The following is a 21608-nucleotide window of genomic DNA, read 5'->3' on the forward strand; positions in this document are numbered from 1 at the left end:
GGGATCCAAGAAAAAACCTCTGCCAACTTCCAGGTGAGTGATGTACGCAACTACAAATGACAGCAAACCACAAAATTCACTGACACATGACACGCTAATGAATACATTACATGCTTAGCTACAATCTCCAAATCACTTTTCCAGCTACTTTCTGGATAAATCACTCACTTCCAAAGTCTGACACAGCATACTGCATCAAAAACTGCTGCTTTATATCCTCACCTAACGACCCTAACTTTAGAAGACGCACACCATGTATTGTTTTGTGGCAAATTTCTTCTTAAAGCATTTTTTGTAAGTCAACAGAAGACTTCTTTTTTTCCCACTATGTTGAAGTAATTTCTTGTAAACACACATTTCTCTTGTGTTCTTAACAGTTCTTCCACCCTCTCTTTTTTGGTATATTAGTCAACAAAAGGATGGGTTCACACACATTTTGTAGGCCGGTTAGCTCAGCTGGTCAGAGCGTGGTGCTAATAACGCCAAGTTCATGGGTTCAATTCCCATACTGGCCATTCAACAGCCATCCAACGTGCTGTCTCATGATAGAATGTGGATTTTATTGGGTGGGATCCAACAAAAAACCTCTGCCAACTTCCAGGTGACAGATCGGGCCACGTAAGCTTTATGACCTTCATTGGCAGTCTGGCTTAGTGGGTGGATCCACTGTGCATGTGGCAGGTAGGACTACATTTTTAAGAGCGTGATACATGGGAGAAATGCTGTGGCATGCACTTATTTCAAGCAACAATCAATTATTTCAAGCAACAATCAAGCAATATCCACCAGCCACGTGAGCAAACCAACACCAGCAGTTGATTCAACCAGACTCCAACGAACGTTCGTGAAAAGAGGGAGCTTCTGCCAGACCACGTGGCCTAACGGACAAGGCGTCTGACTTCGGATCAGAAGATTGAGGGTTCAAGTCCCTTCGTGGTTTGTTGTGAGTCCTTGAGGAGCAGGCATGCGTTCCCAATTAGATTGCAGCAGGCCAACCTCGGATCCTTTATGTCATCCAAAATTGCTACACTTTTGTCAATTTCATGTCCTTCAACAGAGACTCTACGAGTTCTCAAACGAGGCTCGAATGGCCAGGTTGCGGACTGAAGCCATGAACTTGGCCTTATCAGTGCCAGGCCCCAGTGGTCTTGGCTTAGAAGCAACCATAGAAAGTCAATAACATGCCATGACCTCAAGCGACATGGGTGAAAAAATCACGACTTGGAAGCAGGCTGTTGGTGGAACTACACCTGCATAGGTGGCTTCTGATCAGTAGGAGCTTCCAAGAGTTGGCTTTCATTGGTACTGCTTGAAGTAATTTCTTGTAAACACACATTTCTCTTGTGTTGTTAACAGTTCTTCCACCCTCTTTTTTGGTATATCAGTCAACAGAATGATTTTGTAGGCCGGTTAGCTCAGCTGGTCAGAGCGTGGTGCTAATAACGCCAAGGTCATGGGTTCAATTCCCATACTGGCCATTCCAACAGCCATCCAACGTACTGTCTCATGATAGACTGTGGTTTTTTTTGGGTGGGATCCAAGAAAAAACCTCTGCCAACTTCCAGGTGAGTGATGTACGCAACTACAAATGACAGCAAACCACAAAATTCACTGACACATGACACGCTAATGAATACATTACATGCTTAGCTGCAATCTCCAAATCACTTTTCCAGCTACTTTCTGGATAAATCACTCATTTCCAAAGTCTGACACAGCATACTGCATCAAAAACTGCTGCTTTATATCCTCACCTAACGACCCTAACTTTAGAAGACGCACACCATGTATTGTTTTGTGGCAAATTTCTTCTTAAAGCATTTTTTGTAAGTCAACAAACAGACTTCTTTTTTTCCCACTATGTTGAAGTAATTTCGTGTAAACACACATTTCTCTTGTGTTCTTAACAGTTCTTCCACCCTCTCTTTTTTGGCATATTAGTCAACAAAAGGATGGGTTCACACACATTTTGTAGGCCGGTTAGCTCAGCTGGTCAGAGCGTGGTGCTAATAACGCCAAGGTCATGGGTTCAATCCCCATACTGGCCATTCAACAGCCATCCAACGTGCTGTCTCATGATAGACTGTGGATTTTATTGGGTGGGATCCAACAAAAAACCTCTGCCAACTTCCAGGTGACAGATCGGGCCACGTAAGCTTTATGACCTTCATTGGCAGTCTGCCTTAGTGGGTGGATCCACTGTGCATGTGGCAGGTAGGACTACATTTTTAAGAGCGTGATACATGGGAGAAATGCTGTGGCATGCACTTATTTCAAGCAACAATCAATTATTTCAAGCAACAATCAAGCAATATCCACCAGCCACGTGAGCAAACCAACACCAGCAGTTGATTCAACCAGACTCCAACGAACGTTCGTGAAAAGAGGGAGCTTCTGCTAGACCACGTGGCCTAACGGACAAGGCGTCTGACTTCGGATCAGAAGATTGAGGGTTCAAGTCCCTTCGTGGTTTGTTGTGAGTCCTTGAGGAGCAGGCATGCGTTCCCAGTTAGATTGCAGCAGGCCAACCTCGGATCCTTTATGTCATCCAAAATTGCTACACTTTTGTCAATTTCATGTCCTTCAACAGAGACTCTACGAGTTCTCAAACGAGGCTCGAATGGCCAGGTTGCGGACTGAAGCCATGAACTTGGCCTTATCAGTGCCAGGCCCCAGTGGTCTTGGCTTAGAAGCAACCATAGAAAGTCAATAACATGCCATGACCTCAAGCGACATGGGTGAAAAAATCACGACTTGGAAGCAGGCTGTTGGTGGAACTACACCTGCATAGGTGGCTTCTGATCAGTAGGAGCTTCCAAGAGTTGGCTTTCATTGGTACTGCTTGAAGTAATTTCTTGTAAACACACATTTCTCTTGTGTTGTTAACAGTTCTTCCACCCTCTTTTTTGGTATATCAGTCAACAGAATGATTTTGTAGGCCGGTTAGCTCAGCTGGTCAGAGCGTGGTGCTAATAACGCAAAGGTCATGGGTTCAATTCCCATACTGGCCATCCAACGTACTGTCTCATGATAGACTGTGGTTTTTTTTTGGGTGGGATCCAAGAAAAAACCTCTGCCAACTTCCAGGTGAGTGATGTACGCAACTACAAATGACAGCAAACCACAAAATTCACTGACACATGACACGCTAATGAATACATTACATGCTTAGCTGCAATCTCCAAATCACTTTTCCAGCTACTTTCTGGATAAATCACTCATTTCCAAAGTCTGACACAGCATACTGCATCAAAAACTGCTGCTTTATATCCTCACCTAACGACCCTAACTTTAGAAGACGCACACCATGTATTGTTTTGTGGCAAATTTTGTCTTAAAGCATTTTTTGTAAGTCAACAGAAGACTTCTTTTTTTTCCCACTATGTTGAAGTAATTTCGTGTAAACACACATTTCTCTTGTGTTCTTAACAGTTCTTCCACCCTCTCTTTTTTGGCATATTAGTCAACAAAAGGATGGGTTCACACGCATTTTGTAGGCCGGTTAGCTCAGCTGGTCAGAGCGTGGTGCTAATAACGCCAAGGTCATGGGTTCAATCCCCATACTGGCCATTCAACAGCCATCCAACGTGCTGTCTCATGATAGACTGTGGATTTTATTGGGTGGGATCCAACAAAAAACCTCTGCCAACTTCCAGGTGACAGATCGGGCCACGTAAGCTTTATGACCTTCATTGGCAGTCTGGCTTAGTGGGTGGATCCACTGTGCATGTGGCAGGTAGGACTACATTTTTAAGAGCGTGATACATGGGAGAAATGCTGTGGCATGCACTTATTTCAAGCAACAATCAATTATTTCAAGCAACAATCAAGCAATATCCACCAGCCACGTGAGCAAACCAACACCAGCAGTTGATTCAACCAGACTCCAACGAACGTTCGTGAAAAGAGGGAGCTTCTGCCAGACCACGTGGCCTAACAGACAAGGCGTCTGACTTCGGATCAGAAGATTGAGGGTTCAAGTCCCTTCGTGGTTTGTTGTGAGTCCTTGAGGAGCAGGCATGCGTTCCCAGTTAGATTGCAGCAGGCCAACCTCGGATCCTTTATGTCATCCAAAATTGCTACACTTTTGTCAATTTCATGTCCTTCAACAGAGACTCTACGAGTTCTCAAACGAGGCTCGAATGGCCAGGTTGCGGACTGAAGCCATGAACTTGGCCTTATCAGTGCCAGGCCCCAGTGGTCTTGGCTTAGAAGCAACCATAGAAAGTCAATAACATGCCATGACCTCAAGCGACATGGGTGAAAAAATCACGACTTGGAAGCAGGCTGTTGGTGGAACTACACCTGCATAGGTGGCTTCTGATCAGTAGGAGCTTCCAAGAGTTGGCTTTCATTGGTACTGCTTGAAGTAATTTCTTGTAAACACACATTTCTCTTGTGTTGTTAACAGTTCTTCCACCCTCTTTTTTGGTATATCAGTCAACAGAATGATTTTGTAGGCCGGTTAGCTCAGCTGGTCAGAGCGTGGTGCTAATAACGCCAAGGTCATGGATTCAATCCCTATACTGGCCATTCCAACAGCCATCCAACGTACTGTCTCATGATAGACTGTGGTTTTTTTTGGGTGGGATCCAAGAAAAAACCTCTGCCAACTTCCAGGTGAGTGATGTACGCAACTACAAATGACAGCAAACCACAAAATTCACTGACACATGACACGCTAATGAATACATTACATGCTTAGCTACAATCTCCAAATCACTTTTCCAGCTACTTTCTGGATAAATCACTCACTTCCAAAGTCTGACACAGCATACTGCATCAAAAACTGCTGCTTTATATCCTCACCTAACGACCCTAACTTTAGAAGACGCACACCATGTATTGTTTTGTGGCAAATTTCTTCTTAAAGCATTTTTTGTAAGTCAACAGAAGACTTCTTTTTTTCCCACTATGTTGAAGTAATTTCTTGTAAACACACATTTCTCTTGTGTTCTTAACAGTTCTTCCACCCTCTCTTTTTTGGTATATTAGTCAACAAAAGGATGGGTTCACACACATTTTGTAGGCCGGTTAGCTCAGCTGGTCAGAGCGTGGTGCTAATAACGCCAAGTTCATGGGTTCAATTCCCATACTGGCCATTCAACAGCCATCCAACGTGCTGTCTCATGATAAAATGTGGATTTTATTGGGTGGGATCCAACAAAAAACCTCTGCCAACTTCCAGGTGACAGATCGGGCCACGTAAGCTTTATGACCTTCATTGGCAGATAATACTCTGGCTTAGTGGGTGGATCCAATGTGCATGTGGCACGTAGGACTACATTTTTAAGAGCGTGATACATGGGAGAAATGCTGTGGCATGCACTTATTTCAAGCAACAATCAATTATTTCAAGCAACAATCAAGCAATATCCACCAGCCACGTGAGCAACCCAACACCAGCAGTTGATTCAACCAGACTCCAACGAACGTTCGTGAAACGAGGGAACTTCTGCCAGACCACGTGGCCTAACGGACAAGGCGTCTGACTTCGGATCAGAAGATTGAGGGTTCAAGTCCCTTCGTGGTTTGTTGTGAGTCCTTGAGGAGCAGCCATGCTTCCCAGTTAGATTGCAGCAGGCCAACCTCGGATCCTTTATGTCATCCAAAATTGCTACACTTTTGTCAATTTCATGTCCTTCAACAGAGACTCTACGAGTTCTCAAACGAGGCTCGAATGGCCAGGTTGCGGACTGAAGCCATGAATGACAGCAAACCACAAAATTCACTGACACATGACACGCTAATGAATACATTACATGCTTAGCTACAATCTCCAAATCACTTTTCCAGCTACTTTCTGGATAAATCACTCATTTCCAAAGTCTGACACAGCATACTGCATCAAAAACTGCTGCTTTATATCCTCACCTAACGACCCTAACTTTAGAAGACGCACACCATGTATTGTTTAGTGGCAAATTTCTTCTTAAAGCATTTTTTGTAAGTCAACAGAAGACTTCTTTTTTTCCCACTATGTTGAAGTAATTTCGTGTAAACACACATTTCTCTTGTGTTCTTAACAGTTCTGCCACCCTCTCGTTTTTGGCATATTAGTCAACAAAAGGATGGGTTCACACACATTTTGTAGGCCGGTTAGCTCAGCTGGTCAGAGGGTGGTGCTAATAACGCCAAGGTCATGGGTTCAATCCCCATACTGGCCATTCAACAGCCATCCAACGTGCTGTCTCATGATAGACTGTGGATTTTATTGGGTGGGATCCAACAAAAAACCTCTGCCAACTTCCAGGTGACAGATCGGGCCACGTAAGCTTTATGACCTTCATTGGCAGTCTGGCTTAGTGGGTGGATCCACTGTGCATGTGGCAGGTAGGACTACATTTTTAAGAGCGTGATACATGGGAGAAATGCTGTGGCATGCACTTATTTCAAGCAACAATCAATTATTTCAAGCAACAATCAAGCAATATCCACCAGCCACGTGAGCAAACCAACACCAGCAGTTGATTCAACCAGACTCCAACGAACGTTCGTGAAAAGAGGGAACTTCTGCCAGACCACGTGGCCTAACGGACAAGGCGTCTGACTTCGGATCAGAAGATTGAGGGTTCAAGTCCCTTCGTGGTTTGTTGTGAGTCCTTGAGGAGCAGGCATGCTTCCCAGTTAGATTGCAGCAGGCCAACCTCGGATCCTTTATGTCATCCAAAATTGCTACACTTTTGTCAATTTCATGTCCTTCAACAGAGACTCTACGAGTTCTCAAACGAGGCTCGAATGGCCAGGTTGCGGACTGAAGCCATGAATGACAGCAAACCACAAAATTCACTGACACATGACACGCTAATGAATACATTACATGCTTAGCTGCAATCTCCAAATCACTTTTCCAGCTACTTTCTGGATAAATCACTCATTTCCAAAGTCTGACACAGCATACTGCATCAAAAACTGCTGCTTTATATCCTCACCTAACGACCCTAACTTTAGAAGACGCACACCATGTATTGTTTTGTGGCAAATTTCTTCTTAAAGCATTTTTTGTAAGTCAACAGAAGACTTCTTTTTTTCCCACTATGTTGAAGTAATTTCGTGTAAACACACATTTCTCTTGTGTTCTTAACAGTTCTTCCACCCTCTCTTTTTTGGCATATTAGTCAACAAAAGGATGGGTTCACACACATTTTGTAGGCCGGTTAGCTCAGCTGGTCAGAGGGTGGTGCTAATAACGCCAAGGTCATGGGTTCAATCCCCATACTGGCCATTCAACAGCCATCCAACGTGCTGTCTCATGATAGACTGTGGATTTTATTGGGTGGGATCCAACAAAAAACCTCTGCCAACTTCCAGGTGACAGATCGGGCCACGTAAGCTTTATGACCTTCATTGGCAGTCTGGCTTAGTGGGTGGATCCACTGTGCATGTGGCAGGTAGGACTACATTTTTAAGAGCGTGATACATGGGAGAAATGCTGTGGCATGCACTTATTTCAAGCAACAATCAATTATTTCAAGCAACAATCAAGCAATATCCACCAGCCACGTGAGCAAACCAACACCAGCAGTTGATTCAACCAGACTCCAACGAACGTTCGTGAAAAGAGGGACCTTCTGCCAGACCACGTGGCCTAACTGACAAGGCGTCTGACTTCGGATCAGAAGATTGAGGGTTCAAGTCCCTTCGTGGTTTGTTGTGAGTCCTTGAGGAGCAGGCATGCGTTCCTTGTTAGATTGCAGCAGGCCAACCTCGGATCCTTTATGTCATCCAAAATTGCTACACTTTTGTCAATTTCATGTCCTTCAACAGAGACTCTACGAGTTCTCAAACGAGGCTCGAATGGCCAGGTTGCGGACTGAAGCCATGAACTTGGCCTTATCAGTGCCAGGCCCCAGTGGTCTTGGCTTAGAAGCAACCATAGAAAGTCAATAACATGCCATGACCTCAAGCGACATGGGTGAAAAAATCACGACTTGGAAGCAGGCTGTTGGTGGAACTACACCTGCATAGGTGGCTTCTGATCAGTAGGAGCTTCCAAGAGTTGGCTTTCATTGGTACTGCTTGAAGTAATTTCTTGTAAACACACATTTCTCTTGTGTTGTTAACAGTTCTTCCACCCTCTTTTTTGGTATATCAGTCAACAGAATGATTTTGTAGGCCGGTTAGCTCAGCTGGTCAGAGCGTGGTGCTAATAACGCCAAGGTCATGGATTCAATCCCCATACTGGCCATTCCAACAGCCATCCAACGTACTGTCTCATGATAGACTGTGGTTTTTTTTGGGTGGGATCCAAGAAAAAACCTCTGCCAACTTCCAGGTGAGTGATGTACGCAACTACAAATGACAGCAAACCACAAAATTCACTGACACATGACACGCTAATGAATACATTACATGCTTAGCTACAATCTCCAAATCACTTTTCCAGCTACTTTCTGGATAAATCACTCACTTCCAAAGTCTGACACAGCATACTGCATCAAAAACTGCTGCTTTATATCCTCACCTAACGACCCTAACTTTAGAAGACGCACACCATGTATTGTTTTGTGGCAAATTTCTTCTTAAAGCATTTTTTGTAAGTCAACAGAAGACTTCTTTTTTTCCCACTATGTTGAAGTAATTTCTTGTAAACACACATTTCTCTTGTGTTCTTAACAGTTCTTCCACCCTCTCTTTTTTGGTATATTAGTCAACAAAAGGATGGGTTCACACACATTTTGTAGGCCGGTTAGCTCAGCTGGTCAGAGCGTGGTGCTAATAACGCCAAGGTCATGGGTTCAATTCCCATACTGGCCATTCAACAGCCATCCAACGTGCTGTCTCATGATAGAATGGTGATTTTATTGGGTGGGATCCAACAAAAAACCTCTGCCAACTTCCAGGTGACAGATCGGGCCACGTAAGCTTTATGACCTTCATTGGCAGATAATACTCTGGCTTAGTGGGTGGATCCACTGTGCATGTGGCACGTAGGACTACATTTTTAAGAGCGTGATACATGGGAGAAATGCTGTGGCATGCACTTATTTCAAGCAACAATCAATTATTTCAAGCAACAATCAAGCAATATCCACCAGCCACGTGAGCAACCCAACACCAGCAGTTGATTCAACCAGACTCCAACGAACGTTCGTGAAAAGAGGGAACTTCTGCCAGACCACGTGGCCTAACGGACAAGGCGTCTGACTTCGGATCAGAAGATTGAGGGTTCAAGTCCCTTCGTGGTTTGTTGTGAGTCCTTGAGGAGCAGGCATGCGTTCCCAGTTAGATTGCAGCAGGCCAACCTCGGATCCTTTATGTCATCCAAAATTGCTACACTTTTGTCAATTTCATGTCCTTCAACAGAGACTCTACGAGTTCTCAAACGAGGCTCGAATGGCCAGGTTGCGGACTGAAGCCATGAATGACAGCAAACCACAAAATTCACTGACACATGACACGCTAATGAATACTAGAGATGGACCGATCCGATATTATGTATCGGTATCGGTCCGATACTGACCTAAATTACTGGATCGGATATCGGAGAAAAATAAAAAATGTAATCCGATCCATTAAATATCACGAAAGCACCTCACAAAACTTGCAACACGCCGTAACTCACCTCAGAACGTTAGCAGTCGGAGCAGTATGCATCACGTGATAGAGCGGCTGTGGCATGCGGGACCTGTCGGTGGTCTGGATAGCATTTGGAGCTTCGCTAGCAACCCGGCATTTCATCTCCGACAAAGTTATCCCGAGAGAAGTAAAGCAAGTGTGTAAGTCCATCTCTGAATGTTTGTAAAGCATTCCTGCGTTAAGCTTACCAAACGATATATGGAGCGACTGCCTCTTCTGGCTGCTACTTCAATCATGAAACTGCTTAATGATCAGCTGATCGGCTTTTCTGTCGCGAGTCCGTGTCTCTAGTTTGCTTTTGGCCCACTTTGCACCAGAAAGAGGAAACCAGCGGCTGAACAACAGCAGCACGTTTAAGCTTGATCAGCTGTTGTTAGAATTTATTTATTATTACTTTCTACTCGAGGATCTTTTTCTATGTAGCTGACGGCTGGTAACTGTGCAGGGGCGGATCTAGCAAAGTTTAGCCAGGGGGGCCGATAGGGCATTAACTGGGAAAAGGGGGCACAAAGACATACTTTTCTTTCTTATTCTCATTTAAAATGTCGAGCTTTTAATAAATAATTATCTGACACCCAAAGTTTTAATTTGATGTAAAACGAATAGAAGTCAATTACTGTATATAGTGACTATTAAGTCTAATATATATACCCTAGTAAGCTATAGTACTTTTTCCTTTGGGAAGGTACCATCTGTGCAGTCTGCAATTTTGTTGAAGAAAGATGTTGAATCTATTTAATATTTCTTGAAAAATAATTGATTTCTGTGCTTTTTTTTTTTTTCACACTGCATCAAATTAAGGTTGATTACGTCGATTAAGCATCATGAGGTGGAGCGTGAGGGGTGGTTCCCTATTTTTTATTTATTTATTTTTGTTGTTGCTGGGAGTTGGAACCCTATTAGTTAGGTTGCTTAATATTTACGCTAAGTACTCTTTAAAATACCAGAATAGGGAGGATGGTGTAGGTTTAAGTTTATTAGATTGATCAGTATTGCTGAACTATGAAATTTTTTTTTTTTGCATACAGGTATAACAGAATAGCTTTAGTGTAGTTGTTGTTTTAAACTTGAGTATGAACTTATACAAAATGCAGCAAGATATTTAAAAAAAAAACCAGTTTTGTTGATTAAAAAACACTATATCGGATTCATATCGGTATCGGCAGATATCCAAATTTATGATATCGGTATCGGTATCGGACATAAAAAAGTGGTATCGTGCCATCTCTAATGAATACATTACATGCTTAGCTGCAATCTCCAAATCACTTTTCCAGCTACTTTCTGGATAAATCACTCATTTCCAAAGTCTGACACAGCATACTGCATCAAAAACTGCTGCTTTATATCCTCACCTAACGACCCTAACTTTAGAAGACGCACACCATGTATTGTTTTGTGGCAAATTTCTTCTTAAAGCATTTTTTGTAAGTCAACAGAAGACTTCTTTTTTTCCCACTATGTTGAAGTAATTTCGTGTAAACACACATTTCTCTTGTGTTCTTAACAGTTCTGCCACCCTCTCGTTTTTGGCATATTAGTCAACAAAAGGATGGGTTCACACACATTTTGTAGGCCGGTTAGCTCAGCTGGTCAGAGCGTGGTGCTAATAACGCCAAGGTCATGGGTTCAATCCCCATACTGGCCATTCAACAGCCATCCAACGTGCTGTCTCATGATAGACTGTGGATTTTATTGGGTGGGATCCAACAAAAAACCTCTGCCAACTTCCAGGTGACAGATCGGGCCACGTAAGCTTTATGACCTTCATTGGCAGTCTGGCTTAGTGGGTGGATCCACTGTGCATGTGGCAGGTAGGACTACATTTTTAAGAGCGTGATACATGGGAGAAATGCTGTGGCATGCACTTATTTCAAGCAACAATCAATTATTTCAAGCAACAATCAAGCAATATCCACCAGCCACGTGAGCAAACCAACACCAGCAGTTGATTCAACCAGACTCCAACGAACGTTCGTGAAAAGAGGGAGCTTCTGCCAGACCACGTGGCCTAACGGACAAGGCGTCTGACTTCGGATCAGAAGATTGAGGGTTCAAGTCCCTTCGTGGTTTGTTGTGAGTCCTTGAGGAGCAGGCATGCGTTCCCAGTTAGATTGCAGCAGGCCAACCTCGGATCCTTTATGTCATCCAAAATTGCTACACTTTTGTCAATTTCATGTCCTTCAACAGAGACTCTATGAGTTCTCAAACGAGGCTCGAATGGCCAGGTTGCGGACTGAAGCCATGAACTTGGCCTTATCAGTGCCAGGCCCCAGTGGTCTTGGCTTAGAAGCAACCATAGAAAGTCAATAACATGCCATGACCTCAAGCGACATGGGTGAAAAAATCACGACTTGGAAGCAGGCTGTTGGTGGAACTACACCTGCATAGGTGGCTTCTGATCAGTAGGAGCTTCCAAGAGTTGGCTTTCATTGGTACTGCTTGAAGTAATTTCTTGTAAACACACATTTCTCTTGTGTTGTTAACAGTTCTTCCACCCTCTTTTTTGGTATATCAGTCAACAGAATGATTTTGTAGGCCGGTTAGCTCAGCTGGTCAGAGCGTGGTGCTAATAACGCCAAGGTCATGGATTCAATCCCCATACTGGCCATTCCAACAGCCATCCAACGTACTGTCTCATGATAGACTGTGGTTTTTTTTGGGTGGGATCCAAGAAAAAACCTCTGCCAACTTCCAGGTGAGTGATGTACGCAACTACAAATGACAGCAAACCACAAAATTCACTGACACATGACACGCTAATGAATACATTACATGCTTAGCTACAATCTCCAAATCACTTTTCCAGCTACTTTCTGGATAAATCACTCATTTCCAAAGTCTGACACAGCATACTGCATCAAAAACTGCTGCTTTATATCCTCACCTAACGACCCTAACTTTAGAAGACGCACACCATGTATTGTTTTGTGGCAAATTTCTTCTTAAAGCATTTTTTGTAAGTCAACAGAAGACTTCTTTTTTTTCCCACTATGTTGAAGTAATTTCTTGTAAACACACATTTCTCTTGTGTTCTTAACAGTTCTTCCACCCTCTCTTTTTTGGTATATTAGTCAACAAAAGGATGGGTTCACACACATTTTGTAGGCCGGTTAGCTCAGCTGGTCAGAGCGTGGTGCTAATAACGCCAAGTTCATGGGTTCAATCCCCATACTGGCCATCCAACGTGCTGTCTCATGATAGACTGTGGATTTTATTGGGTGGGATCCAACAAAAAACCTCTGCCAACTTCCAGGTGACAGATCGGGCCACGTAAGCTTTATGACCTTCATTGGCAGTCTGGCTTAGTGGGTGGATCCACTGTGCATGTGGCAGGTAGGACTACATTTTTAAGAGCGTGATACATGGGAGAAATGCTGTGGCATGCACTTATTTCAAGCAACAATCAATTATTTCAAGCAACAATCAAGCAATATCCACCGGCCACGTGAGCAAACCAACACCAGCAGTTGATTCAACCAGACTCCAACGAACGTTCGTGAAAAGAGGGAGCTTCTGCCAGACCACGTGGCCTAACGGACAAGGCGTCTGACTTCGGATCAGAAGATTGAGGGTTCAAGTCCCTTCGTGGTTTGTTGTGAGTCCTTGAGGAGCAGGCATGCGTTCCCAGTTAGATTGCAGCAGGCCAACCTCGGATCCTTTATGTCATCCAAAATTGCTACACTTTTGTCAATTTCATGTCCTTCAACAGAGACTCTACGAGTTCTCAAACGAGGCTCGAATGGCCAGGTTGCGGACTGAAGCCATGAACTTGGCCTTATCAGTGCCAGGCCCCAGTGGTCTTGGCTTAGAAGCAACCATAGAAAGTCAATAACATGCCATGACCTCAAGCGACATGGGTGAAAAAATCACGACTTGGAAGCAGGCTGTTGGTGGAACTACACCTGCATAGGTGGCTTCTGATCAGTAGGAGCTTCCAAGAGTTGGCTTTCATTGGTACTGCTTGAAGTAATTTCTTGTAAACACACATTTCTCTTGTGTTGTTAACAGTTCTTCCACCCTCTCTTTTTTGGCATATTAGTCAACAAAAGGATGGGTTCACACACATTTTGTAGGCCGGTTAGCTCAGCTGGTCAGAGCGTGGTGCTAATAACGCCAAGGTCATGGGTTCAATCCCCATACTGGCCATTCAACAGCCATCCAACGTGCTGTCTCATGATAGACTGTGGATTTTATTGGGTGGGATCCAACAAAAAACCTCTGCCAACTTCCAGGTGACAGATCGGGCCACGTAAGCTTTATGACCTTCATTGGCAGTCTGGCTTAGTGGGTGGATCCACTGTGCATGTGGCAGGTAGGACTACATTTTTAAGAGCGTGATACATGGGAGAAATGCTGTGGCATGCACTTATTTCAAGCAACAATCAATTATTTCAAGCAACAATCAAGCAATATCCACCAGCCATGTGAGCAAACCAACACCAGCAGTTGATTCAACCAGACTCCAACGAACGTTCGTGAAAAGAGGGAGCTTCTGCCAGACCACGTGGCCTAACGGACAAGGCGTCTGACTTCGGATCAGAAGATTGAGGGTTCAAGTCCCTTCGTGGGTTGTAGTGAGTCATATACACACAGATATATAATAGGGGTGTAACGATACACAAGGTTCGGTTCAATATTTTGGTGTCACGGTTCGATATTTTTTCCGACACAAAAATCATTATTTTGAATTTAGTTTATTGAGTTGACCTCTTTTATTGGTCTGCTTTGGATTTCTTCATTATTTTTCATATTTTGGGGTAATAAACACCCACTTTTTAAAAGAAATTAAACATCTCTGTCCTCTGTGTTTTTTCCTTGGTTCCTAACCCAATCTGTGACATGTCTGTTTCTATAGAAGAGGTATGTGTTCAATTTCTAAGGCCTTAAGTGCAGCTGGGCTTACAAGTCTAACCTATCTTGCAAACATCTTTCGTTTCTATCAGTGTATAAAACATTACAAGTAGGTTTTACAATGAACAACATGATCAACATAAAACTCTTTTGTAAAGTTAAACTAACCAATATCTTGGTCTGTACCACACTGAACCATGATCACAATGACTGTACTTGTGGGATTATCTAGGATGTCTTGGGGGATCTAGTTGAAGATGGCCACATCGTTTGAAAGTCTTGCAAGCAGAAGGTCTTAAAAGTATTGATTGCAACTTAAATATAAAGTAAACAGGAATATAATCTGCACATGCCTGCTGCAGTATGACATCAGCTTGAGGTATAAATTGAACATTAACGCTATCATTCCACAGTGTGGCACTGCAACACAAAACAGCACAGTTGTTCTTTATGTGTGAGTGTTTGAATGTGTGTGTGAATGGGTGGATGACTGGATATGTAAAGCGCTTTGGGGTCCTTAGGGACTAGTAAAGCGCTACATAAATACAGGCCATTTACCATTTACAGTGACTTTGTGGTTGTAGCAACCAGTAATTTACAAATAATCTAGTCATTCTGGCTTCAGAATATCTAAAAGAATAAATGGTTTGACATAAAGCTCAGGTGGAGCAGGTGTGTGAGTGTAGAGCAGAAGGAGTGGAGGAGTCTCAGTGTGCCTGGAACTACTGTGTACGATAGAGCAGCAGCAGAGCAGTCCAGATGTGTCAGTCACAGAACTGATAGTGAACTGCTCTGATAGTGGGGTCTTTTCTCAGAGCAGTTCATTCAGTGTTACAGACAGACAGACAGACTTTTATTTTTTTTCAGCATACAGCAAGTGTACAAAGAATTGCATTTTAATATTTAATATTTTTATATTATTGTATATTTATATAATATAATATATAAATATATTAAAATTAGTGCTGTCAATAGTTTAAAAACATTAACTAATTAATCTTGCAATTTTCTGTAATTAATCGCGATTAATCGCAATTGCCTGGTTGGAATTACATTTTTTCAACTTTATATTTAAGGTTGTAACTGACATTTATGCAGTATAATGAAGTAAATGCAGAATGAACACAAAGAATGTATGCTTAAATTCAAAGGGAATTTGAATACTCTTCTTCGATCTTTTAGCACAGTTTCTCTCTTGTGAAATACAACTTTTTTAAAAACCTATATACTAATATATAATATAAATTAGTGTTCTCGCAATCCTGGTCTTTGTCTCCTTAATGATACCTCTGAAATCTCCTTAAAACAAATGCAATGCAAAATGTTGTTCGCTGGATTTACATCCGCAAAGAAGACTATTACAAAGCAATGGTTCTGTCCTGACATTTGTATGGAATCATTCTGGAGACGATGTCTTATCCGTGTTATTGGTTTTGAACATACCACAGCAAAATTAAATAAAGCTCGACCCACAACTGTTGACGCTTGGAAAATCTTCTCATCCAGAGTTATCTCCTGGAAGAGGCAATAATTGGTTTTAACTTTGTGTTTTTGTGTCTTTTCTTTGCTGTCCCTATGCCTTGTTTGCTAATGTTTGCTTTGCTACTGCAGTTTACAGTTGTGCTGTATATGTCTGTACCCCCCCCCCCCCCCCCAACCCCGTTTTAAATCAATAAAATGTTGATCACAAAAAAAAATTAGTGTTCTCAAACAATTAAAATGTTTAATCAGATTCATCACATGGTTACAGTGGCTTAATTTTGATTAATCACGATTAAATGTCATTCATTTTTATTCTTTATTAATTGCATTTCATTTTGCATGAGCGAACAGACTCGAAAAAAGGGAAAATATCCGCACTTAACATGTTTATTGAACATCTTGAACATTCATGTTAACAAAAAACTCTGTAAACATTTATCTACTCTCTCTGTCAATCTTGGGGAGGCACTTCAAGTCGTTGAAACAAGGAACCAAAGCTATGTAAAGCGCGTGTTCTCAATGATGTTAACAGGTCTGCAGTTTGTTGCAATCCACTTGGCAGTTGTATCAGTCATTATGTCCGAGGTAGACTTACTGAGTCCCCGATGCTCCGTGAGTGGTTTGTCGCAAGCTGGGTGACTCATTAGCCAAAGTGTTAGCAGTGTTGGGTAAGTTACTTTAAAAAAGTAATTAATCACTAATTACTAATTACTTAATCAATATTGTATTTAAAATACTTATCTAATTACTGTGTCTGAAAAGTAACTTAATTACTCAATAAGTAATTTAACTAAATGCTTCTTAAAATCCCTATAAACCTTGAGTGGACAAACAATAGAAATTAAACTCTTTAAATAATAAATACATTTTTTAAAGATGGAGACTCTACAGTACACAGCGGTAGCATCTCTTCCACAATGTAGCCTGCAACTATTTTTTAAGCTCACCTTCAGACGCTTTCTGTGCTGCTGAAGTAAAATCACGTTTTGCCTGCTTAGCAGGAGTTGCCGCGGTGTTATCCATGGATGATGAACAAGGATCACGCAGAAGTGTTCGTCTATGCGCTCGTGTCAGGCGCTTCGGTAGATTACTCATGCTATTAACAGCGTCCGATAGTTTTTACATATTACTGTAATGTTCTTGTCTGCTTGTTTCAGAAAAGTGAAAATACGGGAATATTTCCATTTCATAAAACAGCCACTCGCTTCAGCCGAGTCCGACAACTTCCGCTTTACAATACGACTATGCAGCAACCTGGCGCAAAATGACGTGCACCTGCACTACAACGATGTTAAAGCGAAAGAGTTTACTTCTACGTTTAGAAGATAAATTATTGAAATTAAATAATGATATTCAGCGAGTTTAATTATTTTACAATGTAACGCAAGTACATTGCGGCTAACATCAACCAAGGAACTGATCTAGAAACAAAACTCGGAAATGATGGAAAATAACAAAGGATGAAACTATATTAAACTAGAACATCAGTAAACCCACAAAGCTCAAAGGTTTGATGGGGTCGTCGATGCAGGAACCATGCAGGTCAGCTGAGAGAAGAGTCTGTGGTGGAGGTGAGGAGAAGAGAAGTTCCAACAATAGTCATCTGTACTTCTTTTCATTCCTCTATCAGGCACAGGCAAGCTAGCTCTGCTTTCCACTCCACCTCGCAGTTACATGGCTCAGTCAGAGTGTCTCTACACACAGTGCTGCTGCTTCAACTTCTCTGAATCATTAGGACACAATTTATCCTCTTGCTCCACACACGCACCCTGCTGTTCACTCTGACTGTTTCACAGGGAAGGGCTAACTTTTAGAGAGACAAAGAAAGAACTGAGGTGATAACTTAGCGTTCACAGAAAGTCCTTTCTGGCAGTCAGTATTAAGCACATGTAGTATAAAGAGCAGTGAGGACTTGTTCAGAGCAGCTGTGTGGGACAGCCAGCTTTAGCATGTTAACATGTTGGAGTGAACAAATTGAGCTCAAAGCTCATATACCTGCAGAAACTTTTAGCTTTCACTCAAATGCAAAGAGGAAATAAACTACTGAGCATCCAGAAATCCCCATTGCTGTACGAACACTTAAGTAAACATACAGGGAGTGCAGAATTATTAGGCAAATGAGTATTTTGTCCACATCATCCTCTTCATGCATGTTGTCTTACTCCAAGTTGTATAGGCTCGAAAGCCTACTACCAATTAAGCATATTAGGTGATGTGCATCTCTGTAATGAGAAGGGGTGTGGTCTAATGACATCAACACCCTATATCAGGTGTGTATAATTATTAGGCAACTTCCTTTCTTTTGGCAAAATGGGTCAAAAGAAGGACTTGACAGGCTCAGAAAAGTAAAAAAAAAAAAGGTGTGCAATACTCAGAGACATGGCCAAGGTAAGAAAGGCTGAAAGACGACCACCACTGAACAAGACAAACAAGCTGAAACGTCAAGACTGGGCCAAGAAATATCTCAAGACTGGTTTTTCTAAGGTTTTATGGACTGATGAAATGAGAGTGAGTCTTGATGGGCCAGATGGATGGGCCCGTGGCTGGATTGGTAAAGGGCAGAGAGCTCCAGTCCGACTCAGACGCCAGCAAGGTGGAGGTGGAGTACTGGTTTGGGCTGGTATCATCAAAGATGAGCTTGTGGGGCATTTTCGGGTTGAGGATGGAGTCAAGCTCAACTCCCAGTCCTACTGCCAGTTTCTGGAAGACACCTTCTTCAAGCAGTGGTACAGGAAGAAGTCTGCATCCTTCAAGAAAAACATGATTTTCATGCAGGACAATGCTCCATCACACGCGTCCAAGTACTCCACAGCGTGGCTGGCAAGAAAGGGTATAAAAGAAGAAAAACTCATGACATGGCCACCTTGTTCACCTGATCTGAACCCCATTAAGAACCTGTGGTCCATCATCAAATGTGAGATTTACAAGGAGGGAAAACAGTACTCCTCTCTGAACAGTGTCTGGGAGGCTGTGGTTGCTGCTGCACGCAATGTTGATGGTGAACAGATCAAAACACTGACAGAATCCATGGATGGCAGGCTTTTGAGTGTCCTTGCAAAGAAAGGTGGCTATATTGGTCACTGATTTGTTTTTGTTTTGTTTTTGAATGTCAGAAATGTATATTTGTGAATGTGGAGATGTTATATTGGTTTCACTGGTAAAAATAAATAATTGAAATGGGTATATATTTGTTTTTTGTTCAGTTGCCTAATAATTATGCACAGTAATAGTCACCTGCACACACAGATATCCCCCTAAAATAGCTAAAACTAAAAACAAACTAAAAACTACTTCCAAAAACATTCAGCTTTGATATTAATGAGTTTTTTGGGTTCATTGAGAACATGGTTGTTGTTCAATAATAAAATTATTCCTCAAAAATACAACTTGCCTAATAATTCTGCACTCCCTGTACTAGAAATATGATGATTGTTCTCTGCAATAAGAGCAAGCTGTTTGTAGGTTTTAGTCACCCTGATCTCAGAGTTTTAACAAAGATGACATTTATTAGTGTGATTTCAAATTTGATGCTCCTGCAGTTTGATCTATGAGAACCACTGTCTCTGTACGTCTTGTAAGGCTGTCAGCTGGAATTCAGCTTTATCTCCTGTAGGCATGAACACTAGTGATGTGACATTCTTTATCGAGGCTTCAAAGCTTGTGTCGAGTAATGGAGGGGGCATTTCCGCGATGCGCGTATCGAGGCTTGCTTCATTTATGGGAGGAGCTGAAAATGATGACGTCCGAAGCCTCGCCGCCCGGCTGTACGACGTGACTGGTTCAGGAAGTGGTTCGAACTTTGCCGCGAGCTATGGCAGCGATATAAACCCCTCAGACTTCATTCAAAATGTGGGTGTTTGATGGAGAGAGTTGCGGTTAGTGAGAGTTTGGAGACAGTTTGGAGGTTTAGGAGAGTGAGGAGAGAAAGTCAGGAGAGAATGGAGCCAGCTAAGAAGAGGAGGATGTCCTCCCCTGTGTGGTAACATTTTGATCTTATTCCTCCCAACAAGATATGTAAATTTCTACAGAAGATGTATTTTCATAATAGTGGTGGTGCAATACAATTTATGTTAAGCTGTCTTTACTTTTGCACAAGGTGAAGTGTTTGCTATGTGCCAGTGAGCTGGGATATAACAACAACACCTCATCCATGCTTAGGCACTACAGAGCTTTGCATGAGAATAAGGGGGACACCGATTGTGGAGCAAGACCAGGTGAGCCATCAAATGCCATGATAATATAGCATGCAGTAATGTTACTAAATGATATAACAATATTATACAACTGTAATAAGTTACGTGTGTGATATTTATATTTGTGCTTTGTCTTTATTGTCTTTCCTCAGGAGAACAATCTCAAATAGATGAAGACCTGGTTAGCATGGTGATTGAGGACTCCCAGCCATTTAGCATTGTGGAGGACAAAGGATTTGTTAAATCATTAAATCCTAGCTATGTTCTCCTCACTAAAAAGGCCATAAAAGCAGTGAAAATGCGTTTTTACAGAATAAAATGTGAACAGGGTGTCCATACCTCAACGTTACAAACGCACAACCACTGTCCACACCCCAACCACACCTCACCTCACAGTAAATGATCATTTCCATTTTAAGCATTTCCAACTAATGATTTTCCATACTGCCAGTATAAATATACACAGTATACTGCCATCACTACAATATACATGTTTTGCACACTCCTTTTGTTGTTGACATTTACAGGCTGTGTGCAAAATTATGGAACGCCAGGACTGCCATAATGAATTAATTAAATACACCATTAAATAATTAATTAAATGTGTCAATAATTAATTAAAATTGGAATTAATTAATTAAATAAATAGTTATGACACATGTAATTAATTAATTATTGACACATTTAATTAATTATTTATGTATTTCACATTTTAATTAATTATTGACACATTTAATTAATTAATTATTGACACATTTAATTAATTATTTATGTATTTCACATTTTAATTAATTATTGACACATTTAATTAATTATTGACACATTTAATTAATTATTTAATGATATATTTATTTATTTCATTTTGGCAGTCCTGACGCCTGGCTCTCGTCATGAAATAATTTTATCTGTCAGCCTCACCCATCAAACTCAGGGGGCGGGGTTAACGCTGCCCATGCAGCTTCTCTAACATTTGATTGGTTGCCGTGCAAAGTAAGTCAAAACAGGTCGATCCTAGATAATCGATTGCTTGTGTAGACTTGGGGCAGCCAGTTATCCCAGAATGCAGATCAAATCACAGGCCGTTTTTCTGTCACCAGCTACACTTTTAACAGTGTTTTAGCCGCGAATGTCGCGCCGTATGTCTGGTCAGGTTGTCAACATAGAACATGTTTGCAAAAGTGCTCAGATGTTTTCAGAGATTTCACTAGCTCTGCTAACAGTTAGCATGCAGAGCGCACCGAGGGGGTTACGTTAACCGGTTTGTTTACATATTCCACTCTCCGTGTTCCACATGTTGCATTCGCAGATTCTCATTTTCACCGAACGATCGTCTCTTTCCGCCTGGTCTTGTGTCTCTGTGCTTCTGTAACATAAAGAACGAGCTGACATTTTTCTCACGAAACCAGCGATCAGCTCAGCAGACCCTCAGTTTACCTGCATGCATCCTCCTCCTCATCTGTCAGCTGTTTAACACCTGCTGCTAATTCAAGAAACACGCCT

At 42.0% G+C, this 21608-nt stretch overlaps 17 non-coding genes across 17 annotated transcripts; all 17 read left to right on the top strand.

The window, feature by feature from the left end:
- Positions 1–441: 441 nt before the first annotated feature.
- trnai-aau (transfer RNA isoleucine (anticodon AAU)) lies at positions 442–515 on the top strand. Its single transcript has one exon. It is a non-coding gene; the product is annotated as a tRNA-Ile (tRNA).
- A 352-nt stretch (positions 516–867) lies between these two features.
- Positions 868–940, top strand: trnar-ucg (transfer RNA arginine (anticodon UCG)). Its single transcript has one exon. It is a non-coding gene; the product is annotated as a tRNA-Arg (tRNA).
- Positions 941–1404: 464 nt separating this feature from the next.
- trnai-aau (transfer RNA isoleucine (anticodon AAU)) lies at positions 1405–1478 on the top strand. The gene has a single exon. It is a non-coding gene; the product is annotated as a tRNA-Ile (tRNA).
- A 496-nt stretch (positions 1479–1974) lies between these two features.
- Positions 1975–2048, top strand: trnai-aau (transfer RNA isoleucine (anticodon AAU)). The gene has a single exon. It is a non-coding gene; the product is annotated as a tRNA-Ile (tRNA).
- A 352-nt stretch (positions 2049–2400) lies between these two features.
- trnar-ucg (transfer RNA arginine (anticodon UCG)) lies at positions 2401–2473 on the top strand. Its single transcript has one exon. It is a non-coding gene; the product is annotated as a tRNA-Arg (tRNA).
- A 464-nt stretch (positions 2474–2937) lies between these two features.
- On the top strand, positions 2938–3011 carry trnai-aau (transfer RNA isoleucine (anticodon AAU)). Its single transcript has one exon. It is a non-coding gene; the product is annotated as a tRNA-Ile (tRNA).
- Positions 3012–3496: 485 nt separating this feature from the next.
- trnai-aau (transfer RNA isoleucine (anticodon AAU)) lies at positions 3497–3570 on the top strand. Its single transcript has one exon. It is a non-coding gene; the product is annotated as a tRNA-Ile (tRNA).
- A 1458-nt stretch (positions 3571–5028) lies between these two features.
- trnai-aau (transfer RNA isoleucine (anticodon AAU)) lies at positions 5029–5102 on the top strand. Its single transcript has one exon. It is a non-coding gene; the product is annotated as a tRNA-Ile (tRNA).
- Positions 5103–5461: 359 nt separating this feature from the next.
- trnar-ucg (transfer RNA arginine (anticodon UCG)) lies at positions 5462–5534 on the top strand. The gene has a single exon. It is a non-coding gene; the product is annotated as a tRNA-Arg (tRNA).
- Positions 5535–6519: 985 nt separating this feature from the next.
- Positions 6520–6592, top strand: trnar-ucg (transfer RNA arginine (anticodon UCG)). The gene has a single exon. It is a non-coding gene; the product is annotated as a tRNA-Arg (tRNA).
- A 2091-nt stretch (positions 6593–8683) lies between these two features.
- trnai-aau (transfer RNA isoleucine (anticodon AAU)) lies at positions 8684–8757 on the top strand. Its single transcript has one exon. It is a non-coding gene; the product is annotated as a tRNA-Ile (tRNA).
- A 359-nt stretch (positions 8758–9116) lies between these two features.
- On the top strand, positions 9117–9189 carry trnar-ucg (transfer RNA arginine (anticodon UCG)). The gene has a single exon. It is a non-coding gene; the product is annotated as a tRNA-Arg (tRNA).
- Positions 9190–11153: 1964 nt separating this feature from the next.
- On the top strand, positions 11154–11227 carry trnai-aau (transfer RNA isoleucine (anticodon AAU)). The gene has a single exon. It is a non-coding gene; the product is annotated as a tRNA-Ile (tRNA).
- A 352-nt stretch (positions 11228–11579) lies between these two features.
- Positions 11580–11652, top strand: trnar-ucg (transfer RNA arginine (anticodon UCG)). The gene has a single exon. It is a non-coding gene; the product is annotated as a tRNA-Arg (tRNA).
- Positions 11653–12686: 1034 nt separating this feature from the next.
- On the top strand, positions 12687–12760 carry trnai-aau (transfer RNA isoleucine (anticodon AAU)). The gene has a single exon. It is a non-coding gene; the product is annotated as a tRNA-Ile (tRNA).
- Positions 12761–13101: 341 nt separating this feature from the next.
- On the top strand, positions 13102–13174 carry trnar-ucg (transfer RNA arginine (anticodon UCG)). Its single transcript has one exon. It is a non-coding gene; the product is annotated as a tRNA-Arg (tRNA).
- Positions 13175–13654: 480 nt separating this feature from the next.
- On the top strand, positions 13655–13728 carry trnai-aau (transfer RNA isoleucine (anticodon AAU)). Its single transcript has one exon. It is a non-coding gene; the product is annotated as a tRNA-Ile (tRNA).
- The last annotated feature ends 7880 nt before the right edge of the window (positions 13729–21608 follow it).

Source organism: Astatotilapia calliptera, chromosome 23 (assembly GCF_964374335.1).
Source record: "Astatotilapia calliptera chromosome 23, fAstCal68.1, whole genome shotgun sequence".
Lineage (NCBI taxonomy): Eukaryota > Metazoa > Chordata > Actinopteri > Cichliformes > Cichlidae > Astatotilapia > Astatotilapia calliptera.